The sequence below is a fragment of the Nematolebias whitei genome, chromosome 20 (assembly GCF_014905685.2).
Source record: "Nematolebias whitei isolate Nwh7 chromosome 20, NemWhi1, whole genome shotgun sequence".
Classification (NCBI taxonomy): domain Eukaryota; kingdom Metazoa; phylum Chordata; class Actinopteri; order Cyprinodontiformes; family Rivulidae; genus Nematolebias; species Nematolebias whitei.
In genome coordinates, this window is record NC_056517.1 from 22457601 (window position 1) to 22468445 (window position 10845).

Genomic DNA, 10845 nt, shown 5'->3' on the forward strand with positions numbered 1-10845 from the left:
TGTCCTGCATTGACATACCATTATGCAGAGCAGTCGAAGAAGCGATACCCCTGGTTGAGTGTGCTTTGAGATTGACAGGAGGCTCTAGATCTGATGCTCTGTAGGCTTCAGAAATGGCCTCACACAGCCAGTGTGACAAGCGCTGGATGGATAACGGGCGGCCTGCGGACGCATCTCTATAATGCACAAACAGATGTTGAGTTTGACGCATTGCAGCTGTGCGCGCTATGTAACACGATAACGCCCGAACCGGACAGAGAAGATGAAAAGATGCTTCTTCTTCTGATCTGTGGGGGGGAGGGAAGAATCCCTCCAACGATATCTGTCTCGATTTAAAAGAGCTCGTGATGCTTTTAGGCATAAAGGCTGGGTTTGGTCTTAAATCAGCTGAACTACCGTCAGCCTGGATTCTGAGACATGACGGAGCGGCAGAGAGGGCGGATAAATCACTCACCCTCTTAGCGGATGTTAAAGCCAGCAGCAGGGCTGTTTTAAGAGACAGGAATTTAAGTGAAACTTGATCCAGAGGCTCAAAAGGAGCCTTGATCAGGGCTCGCAGGACCAGCGTTAAATCCCACTGTGGAACTAGTGGGCGTGAAACCGGTCTATGTCTTTGTACACCTTTTAGAAACCGCTTCATCAGCGGGTGGTTAAAAGCTGTTCTGTCCCCGAACCCTTCGTGGCAGGAAGAGATGGCTGCAGCGTACATTTTAATCGTGCTGAATGCCAACTTCCTATCCATCAGCTGTTGAAGAAAGGACAGCACGCCACCTAATGGACATGAGGTGGCCTCCAGACCTTTCTCTGTGCACCAGCGCTGAAAAGCCGTCCACTTTGATGTGTACAGGGCTGTGGTAGATGCAGCGCGTGAATCTTGGATTGTGCGCACTACCTCCTGAGGGAGACCCATCCTCTCTAAGCGGGACCGCTCAGCGGCCAGACCCACAGGTGCTGGCCTATTTCCGGGTAACTCCTGATCGCTCCTCCTGCTTGAAGGAGAGCATCTTCCCTCCATGGCAGTTTCCACGGGCGACCTGACAACAGACGCTGCAGGACCGGGAACCATGGTGCGTTCACGCGCTCGGGAGCTACCAGGAGAGCTGTCAGTCCCTCCTCCTGAACTCGGTTCAGGAACCGTAAAATCAGAGGAGGAGGGGGGAATGCGTACAGAAGCGTTTTGGGCCACGGGCTGTGGGCAAAAGCATCCACCCCCAGCGGTGGATCGTCTCGAGGGCTCAGGGAAAACCATAATTGGCACTGAGCGTTCTCTCGCGTCGCAAACAGGTCCACAGCTGCTTTGCCAAACTTCTGCCACGTCTGAAACATCAGGTCTGGATGGAGGGTCCAGTCCGCGTGACGTGGGCCGCCCCTGGACATCACGTCTGCTCCTCTGTTCAGAACGCCGGGTATGTAAACCGCTCTGATGGAAAGCAGGTTTTGGTGAGCCCAACACAGTAGCTTCCGCGCAATGTGTAACATCTGGGCTGAACGCACACCCCCCTGGCGGTTTATGTACGCAGCAGTCACCATGTTGTCTGTGTGAATCAACACGTGTTGATTCTGTAGCACGGGAGCAAAATGTTGAATCACATTCAGCACTGTGCGACACTCCAAAACATTGATGTGGGCTGATGTGCGGTGGGGCCACAGCGCCCCTACTGCTTGAGATAGGCATGTCCCCCCCCAACCTGACAGAGACGCGTCCGTGAAGACAGACACGTGTGACGTGGGTCTGCTGACGGGGACTCCCTCTGACAGAGCCAGGGTGTTTCCCCAGTGTCGGAGGTCTGCTCTCACGGAGGGAGGGACAGTGATCATCCGTCTCTTTTGTTTTACTGGATCCACACGCAGACGCGTAAACCACCTCTGGAGGCGTCTCATGTGTAACAAACCCAGCGGAACCACTGTGTGAGCTGATGACATCATTCCCAACAGCTTCATGACGGAGACAGCTGTTACCACTTTGCCAGGTCTTACGTGGCGTAATTGGTTTTTTAGAGTGTCGATTCTTGTTTGTGATAAGCGAGCCGTCATGGTAATTGAATTTAATTCCACTCCCAGATAAACAATTGTCTGGGCCGGGAAAATCGAGCTCTTCTTCCAGTTTATGGCGAAGCCCAGATTTAGCAGGTGTGATGCTAACACCTGAGCCTGTATCAATGCTTCCTGTCTGGAGTGAGACAGGAGCAGCAGGTCGTCCAGGTAAAACAAAACTCTCATCCCTGCTCTGTGCAGTGGATGCAGGGCTGTCTCCACACACTTTGAGAACGTACGAGGTGCGAGGGAGTACCCGAAAGGCAGCCTGTTGTACTGGTACTTCATCCCTTGAAAGGCGAAACGCAGAAATTTTCTGTGTTTTGGGATGATTGGTATGTGAAAATAAGCATCTTTTAAATCGATGGAGACAAACCAGTCGTTTTTTTGGATGTTGTCCAACAGCTGTCTGTTCGTCAACATGTGAAAAGGTCTGTTCATGATCGTTTTGTTGAAAGCTGACAGATCCAGAATCGGTCTCATCCCTCCGGTCCTTTTGGGGACCAGGAAGTAGCGTGAGTAAAACCCTGTGTTTTCCTCCTCGTTGGGAACTCTTGAGATTACACCTTTTATCAGAAGCTCTTGGACTTCTGCATTTAAGGCTGAGACTTGGTCTGGTGATGACAGGACCGTCTCTATAACTCCTCCGAACGGAGGGGGTCGGGTTGCAAACTGCAGCGTGTAACCCTTGCATAACACTCTGTCCATCCATCTGTCCGGTGAGCATGTTTTTAGCCACTCTGCGTGACGTTCGTGGAGTGGACGTGCGTTTAAATGATGTGCCGTGTTTTGAACGGATGTCATCCAAACCTCCGCCTCGACCGCCGTCATGCGTCGCGGAAATGTTTTCCGCGTGACCCAAGGCGAGGCTTCCTCGAAAGGGCTGTTCTGCGCGTGCCCGTGCGCTGTGTCTGGATCGCGGGCCAACCTTCATGTCCGGGCGGGGCGGTGTGCGCTGAGGCGAGGCGTGTGTCAACTGATGACGTCGAGAGGCTGCACGTTTAACGTCGCTGTGCGAACGTTGAGAGGTGGAGGGCGTGACGTCATCAACGCCGTGCTGTCGAAGTGAAGGTTGTGAGCTTCGCGGGAGCGCACGTTTCCTCTGGAGGGACGCGCGCCGCTCTCGCTGAGGGCGGGGCCCGTCATTGGATTCATTCAGCTGTCTCACGCTTATGTCGCCGTGAGCTGCTGATCGCTGGGACGCGATGGATGACGGCCGTTCGCGTTTATTCAGGAGAGGCGTGTGTTGTTTTTGCTGAGAGCGGGGACCTCCACCGGACCCGGCCTGTGGTCCCACATTTATCCCGATGTGAGCCGGTGAGCGCCGGGCAGCTGTGCGTGCATCATCGACACAGCGCCGTTTGGATGGAGGCTGCTTGTCTCGCTCGGGTGCGCGTTTAACACCGTTTGAGTGGTGATCGTGCGGGTCTGATTGACAACAAGATATTTCGCTTACCGTGGTGTCACGTGAGCGTCTGGGCATGTGAATGAGCGGCGGTGGGTTTAAAAAACCTTTATTTAATGTCACCGGCTCTCTCTGTGTGGAGGATGTGTGTGTAGCGGCTGTGAGCTCATCCGAACTTACAGACTGGCTAAAAACAGGCATTTTGATTTTTGAAAAATCATTTATTTCACTTCCTGTTTCGTTCATACACACATCCCCCGCAGACCGTCATTTCTTAAACCTTCTCCCTCGTGTGCTCTGCGGTTTGTTTGGCCCGAGCGCCGTCTGCAGGCGATCTCTGGGGAAGCGCTGGAGTGCAGGCTGCCGGACTGAGGAGGGGTGGTCTCTGGCGGGCGGGGCTGGTGGTGGAGCTGGGCGAGACGAAGCTGCTGCTGCCGTGGAGCGTCGGTGTTTCTGCCTCTGCTCCCGACGGTCTCTCCAGCGGGCTGGGGGACGGGATGAGCCGCGCGGCTTGATGAGATGGCGTACCGCTTCCGACATCTCCTCCGACTGCTTAGAATTCGCCAGCATGGTCTTCAAGCTGCTTCCGAACAGCGCGTCCGATGAGATGGGGCCCTCCATCAGGTCCTTGTGCAGCTTTTCCGGCAGCAAGGGAGAGTGACGGAGCCAGATGGAACGTTGGATTACCGTCATCCATGCTGCAATCCTCGACAGGCAAACCGTGGAAGCGGCGCACATGTTGAGGACGGCGTCTGCCGATTTACACAGGGAGCTCTTTGTCTCCTCCGGCAGGTCTGAGGCCTCCAGCCTCTTCGACATGCTAAATGCTAACAGCGCCACGTTGTTGTTAGCCGCGGCCGCCTGAAAAGCACACTGGTGAGCTCTGTTGGAGAGCGCGGTCGCCACCTGGTCGTGTTTCCCCGGAGGGACGGGACGCTTCTCCAGCCTGGACATCTTCGCTCCGAAGGCTTCCGCGAGGCTTGGCTCAAGGGGGGGTACCGAGGGATAGCCCCGCTCGGTGAACCCCTCCACTCTGGTGATGGGGGCGTAAGTGGAGACGGGCGCCCTTAACCTACCAGGACCGGCTGCGGCCTCGTTCCAGTACGCTGTCACCGCTGGAAAACGAGGCCAAATGGGATCAGGACGGCGAGCCGGCGTGGAGCCAAACCTTCCCGCAAGATCATCCGATCTGAGCGGGGGGGGTGAGGGGACGGAGAGCCCCTTAACGCTAGCAGCTTCCCGGATAATGGCGGGCAGCTCCGAGAGGAGCGCGCCCACGGCAGGGAGCGATGTGGTCGCTGAAGCGGGAAACCCCGGGGGAGTCGAGCATCCGCTCGGCCTCCCTCTTTCCAACACTGTGCTCCCCGGGGGGGAACGAGCGTCGGGGCTGCTGCTAGCGTCACCGGTCCCAGAGGAATCATCCGATTCACTCCGAGAGCCGGCGTCGAAGAAATCCATGGCGTCGTCCAGCGAACAGTCTCCCGCCACGGACAGGCAGTCCTCGATGGTAGCCTTAAACAAGGCTGCTCTCCTCTGCCTTTCCTCCGGTGGAAGCTCGTCACAGAGGCGGCAGGAGGAAGCGCGGGCGACGTGGCGGGGACCCAGGCATCCCTCGCAGGTGTCGTGCCGGTCGAAGCTAAGCAAGTAGCCGGTCTTGCAAGAGGGACACAAACGGATGGTGCTGGAGCTGGACATCTCGACGAAAAGGTCAGTTGTTCTTTGTTTTATTAGCTTGCTGAAGAAAAATGGGAGCAGATTACCCGCTCTTAATGTAATTTATACGGATCGGGTGGGGCCCACACAGCAGGTGGGCGTGGACTAATTTTTTCAGTATGATGCTTGCGCATAACGGGATAAACCCACTAAGCGACAGCCTTAAAGGGCGAAGCCTATATGAAATAGAACTAAGATATGCGCTAAACGAACGCCAAACGGTACGCTAAAAGATCTAAGATATATACTAGCCACTAATAGTGCAAAACAATACACCGAACAGGAGCAGCACGATTCTCATTGGTTCCGTTTGGCTATAATTTACATGCTTAATTTGAGCACTAACATAGCTAAACTAACATAAACTGGGATTTATTCAAAGCATGCAACAAAAATACAGAAACAAGGCGCCAAAAGTGAAAAAGGAATAAATCTACAGCAGCTTGATCCTATTGGCAGAGTGGTTCTGATAACAGTGAGTTATCTTAGCAAAATGGTCCAGTTAGCAGCATGATACTGTTCACAGTGAGGTTCTGCTAGCAGTGAGGTTCTCTTAGCAACATGGTCCCATTGGCACCATGGTACTGTTAGCAGCATTGTTTGGTTAGCAATGTGGTATGTTAGCAGCGTTAGCAGGCCTTGTTAGCAGGTCCCTTCAGCAGCATGATGATAATAAGGACTGCAGCAGCTGCCTCCCAGACTGCTCTCCAGAATCAGGTCCAGCAGACAGAGAACATCTAAGGTTCCCCCACGGAACCAAGAGGGTCCGTAGAATTTGGTCCGTGCTGGCAGATGGAAGATCATGGAGACAGCCATCATGACAGGCTTGAGCCCGAGGCTGGAAGGACTGAACCACGATGGCAAGGCAGCGACACAGAAAACTCCACAAGTGTGTCGCGGTCATACCCGTACTCTGGATGTGCAGTGTAGGCGCAAAAAAAAAAGGTTAAAACAAAAACAACAGGAACAAAAAAAGATTGAGTTCACCGGGAGCCTGTGCAGCTGCAACTCGGCTGAGCGCGGCCATCTTGGAACAGCAACTCAAAGTACGATCGATCCACCCCTTTGCTTAAAAATCCGAAGGCTGCTTCTTTCATCAATTTTTTTTGTTTGTTTGTTTGTTTTCCTAATACTTTGACTGCACAGTAAAACGGTGAATCTCCGCTTCTGACTGATGAACAATCCTTGAGGTATTTTGTTGTCAAATAGAAATTTTGAAACTTTTCTAGCAATCAATTAAAAGTTTTATCAGTTATACAAACATAAACCATACTGTTACGTTTTTAAACAAGTTCAAGAAAGGAAATATTACAATAGCCTTTCCCTGCCACGAAGAGTTCAATTATTTTAATGATCAAATGCTGTGCAGCCTGCAGGGTAAAGTTTGAGGAAATTTCCATTACCTGGCCTTTCCTAACAATGCACTACAAGTCAGACAGAATCTAACCCAAGGCAAACCTCTGAGGACACATGACATATTTTATAGTCTCACATCTTCAATTCACATTTTAACTTGTGGCAAGCTGTGTCTGTCAGTGCATGCCTTTGAGCTATTTTTGAATACATTTAAATGAGAACGTGTGAATACAGGTAGGCACAGAGGCGGTGGTGGAAGGGGCCTTTTGTGGCCTGCTGTGAGTCTCATCACACACATCAGAAAAACACATTAGGCTGCTCGCATCGCTGGCGCCGTTGTGTTGATGAGAGGTATCGTGGACCTACAGCAGGTGTACAAATCAAATCCCTCTCGTGTTTTATGTGCTGTAAGCAGCTGGAGGGGTGAAATAAAGTTGGTGTTTGACATTCACTCGTTTGATTTCAAGGCAGAGCTCACAGCACTAACAGAAATGTTGAGTAGCACGCGCTTACATATATTTCTTGCCCGAGTGTGTTGTAAAGTAGACACGAGTCTGATAATGGCTGCCTGGATCTAACTGTTTGACTGGAGCTAAAGAAGCGAAGGAAAAGCGTTGTCTAATAATAGCCCAGGAATGTGCTCGAGTCCTTGATGACAGAAGGACAAATGAACCTCTTTCTCAGTCCTTGACACCCTATTTAAATGTGGAAGAGGAACTTCACTGAACATTAGCTTTAAACTATTTCTCTGCTATGCTCCATTACTGCATTAGTTTGTCACTTCACTGTGGAAGACAGAAGTCTTCTCTCAACTTCCATTGTACTGCAACAGGACAGGACCTGACACCTAAATAAGAGTTTGAAAGGATGTGGATGCATGTAGACCGACATAAACTACATTCTATAAAAGTGTTTGATTAGAAATCCCGACCAGAGCGGTCTTGTTAAGAACAGAAAGGCACGGTGAAGTTACACAGCCGGTTTCATGTTCACTGTCAATCAAACAAACCTGGCAGAAAGAGTTGATTCTTCAGCTGTGCCCCAAATACATACTGATCCAAGCCTGTATATAGTGTGCATGATGAGATGTGGTGTGTCTATGAGAAAACAAAAAATCTATTCAAATTAATTTCCTGTTTTGTTAAAAAAAAAGCAAAAACCAAAATAAAATAGAAAATATATTATCCAAAATCAATTATAATACTTTGTGATCGCTGAACTTGCATTCTTTTGATGCAAAACGAATATGCATCAAAGCCATGGTTCAGATGTTTTGTAGTGAGATTTTGTGGGAAGGTTATAAATAATTAATATTCTACCTGCTTGTGGGACTGAGTTTGTTTTGGCTACTCAAACTGATGAAGTCCTTTGGATCAAGAACGAAACATCTCAAAAAAAAAAAAGGAAAGAAAAGAAAGGAAGAAACCATCCAGATGACCTGACTGAACTTTGTTGGATTTGTACATGGATTACTGAGCATGAACTTTGATGTTTTGAACCATTTTGGCTATGACTGCCTCAGAGGAGTCCATGGGGGAGAGAGTTTTCCCCAGAAACCATTTATCACCATCAAACTGGTTGGCCTACTATGGGAATGTGTTGCTTATGGGGCTGAGTTTGTTGTGGCTCCTCCGACTGATGAAGTCCTTTGAATGAAGGATGAAACATCTAAAAAAAAGAAAAGAAAGAAACCATCCAGATGACCTGAACTATGTTGGACTTTTACCTGGTTTACTCAGAATCAGAATCAGAATAAACTTTATTGGAATTGCACCGAGGAACAAAGCAAATATGTACGTACAGTCGTCCGAAAGATGGGCGGAGTGCACGAAGCTGCAACTGTAGAAAGCGCGGCCATTTTATCCTTATCAGATAATAATCTTAGATAGGAAAAGGGGGAGAAACATGAGGGTAGATGGTGGTATTACAAAAAAAGATCTTTCACATCTTGTTTATCAGGACACGATTTGAGACATCAAAAAACTCCACCAGCAAGCACAATTAAAACATGATTACATTTGCATTTGACATCGAGGTGTTGAGATTTGTCCATGAGCGTTTTTTCAGATCAGCCACAGTTTCTGAAGATGATGTTTCAGCGGACAGTTCTGATAAGCTTGCACAGAAAGTTCTCGGGGGGTGGGGGTGGGGGGTGGGGTTGCGATACATTAAGCTTTTGTCCTTTGGTACTCATGTCCCAGGAGAAATTGATAGTCGGCCTGTCTCCGAGGCTGTCGGGAGTCTGATTTAGATAAGCTTGATTCTTGTTTTTCTTCAGGCAGAGATTACTTTATTCTTCAGCCTTGAAACCATTTGGGCGTTCTGGTTCCAAAAATGCCTAATTGTGGGATTCCATTCCACTGATCCATGCTATGAGTCTCCTTCAAGGTCGAACCCACCACGCTGACGAGTCCCAGAAGCCGCAGGTGGCCTGCGATTCTCAACTGCCTCCACCTTACGGTTAAGCTCGTAAACCAGACGATTTAAAGTTCCCACAGCAAGGACGAGACCTTCACACTGACTCAGAAGCTTTTCCATGGCAGAAACTATTCCCGCCATCTTCTTCAAAAGTCGATAAAACAGAGCCCCACCGATGCCAAACAGCAGAGTCCCTGCTATCATAATTTCAAATATATAAACGTCTTCAACATCCTCCTGAGGCAGGACTGAGAGACGCATCATCTGCCACACTCCCCACGAATCCATGACGTACCCCACAGCGTGAGTCTCAGCTGGACACGCCGGTTCTCAGGACCTTGTCACTTTGATGAAAAAATCTTTTCAATAGAGTTGAACGCCCACGATACCAAATCCATAATCTTCTTAATTTATGTTTGGGAGATGAGACCCAGGCGCTTCAGACAGACAGAGAGCAGAGCAGGAGGAAGGAAAAATGGGGGAGGAGAAACAGAAGCTGCCATCTCAGTGAGGGCCTGGGAGGAAAAAAAAAAAGCATGAGCATGAACTTGGATATTCTACCTGTTGTAGATAGCTCTCTGAACAACCTCAGTTTGAAGAAATATACTTTAAACCTGATAAGAATAATGATCTAGTCCTAATGGGGCCAGGAACAAACTGGATTGCTGTCATTTTAAAACAATTCCAAACTTGTCTATCCCGTCTAGGACACAGTGAAAGATATGATTTTGTTTTACACTTACACTCTCCCTCGTGTTGTTCTTTCCTTATCTGAATAAAAGGCTGTGCCTCTCGAGGCCGGCAGCCTCAGTCTCCTCCGTCTCCCCATGTCTGTTTGTTATGTTTCTCTCGGACGGACTGTACTGAAATGTAAATTAGTTCCACTTCGGTGCAATGACAATAAAACTGATTCTTTTCATTCAACCTTTATTTAAACAGATAAACCATATTGAGTCTCGAAGACTCATTCACAAGTGAGACCTGTTTGGACAGACGAAAACAGCGGTTAACTGGACACATGTAGGAGTTGAAGGCGAAAAAAAATTCCTATCAGACTTTTTTTTTCTTGCCTGAGGTAAAAAAAAACACCTCTCATAAAAAAAAAAAATAAACAAAAACACCTCGCACAAACAGCACATAGTGACGTAGACATTCTGCCAACGGAGACGAGAGCAGTCAACAATGCTTATACAAAGTAGATGCTCTCGAGGACACTGTAAGAGTTCTGATAAGATAATCATCAATGTCCTCGGGTGTGATCCATAAACATTCTCAAAGTATTCTGATACTTATTTTTCAAAATATCCAGCTCACAAGATTTACAAATATATGGCAGTGGCCATCTTTAATTTTGACCTGGCAGCTCAATTTTCAAAGGGAACCTTTCTCATGCCAATCTGCAGCCGCACACCAAAATGAAAGTCGGTCCCTCACCTATTTTTCAAGTAATACTCAAAACATCCATGGATAGATGGACAGAGGTATTTCAAACTCCCCCTTGTCACTTCGCAACAGAGGACAAAAATCAGTAATTCTGTTTGTATAATTTATCTCAAAACAGATTACAATTGTATAATTTAAACAGTTCTTGTTAGAATTTAAAAACTGTGTATTTGTTATACTTACACTTACTGAGAAAACAGATGCATTCAAGTTTCTTTATTATGAACACTAACGTTTGCTAAATTTAATAAGAAAGGTTTAAGTATTCAACTGACTGAGTTGAACAGAGTGCATTTTAAACTTGGTGATTTTTGCACTTTTGAATACAACTATGCATATTGAGCACAGCCTTCACATTCTAGTCATCCAAAGAAAAATTTGCTTCATTTAAAATAACAATCATGGCTATAAATGCTCATCAGTGTCACTCAGATCAGTTTACTTTCATTCACTCCTTTAATGTTTTTTTTTTTTTT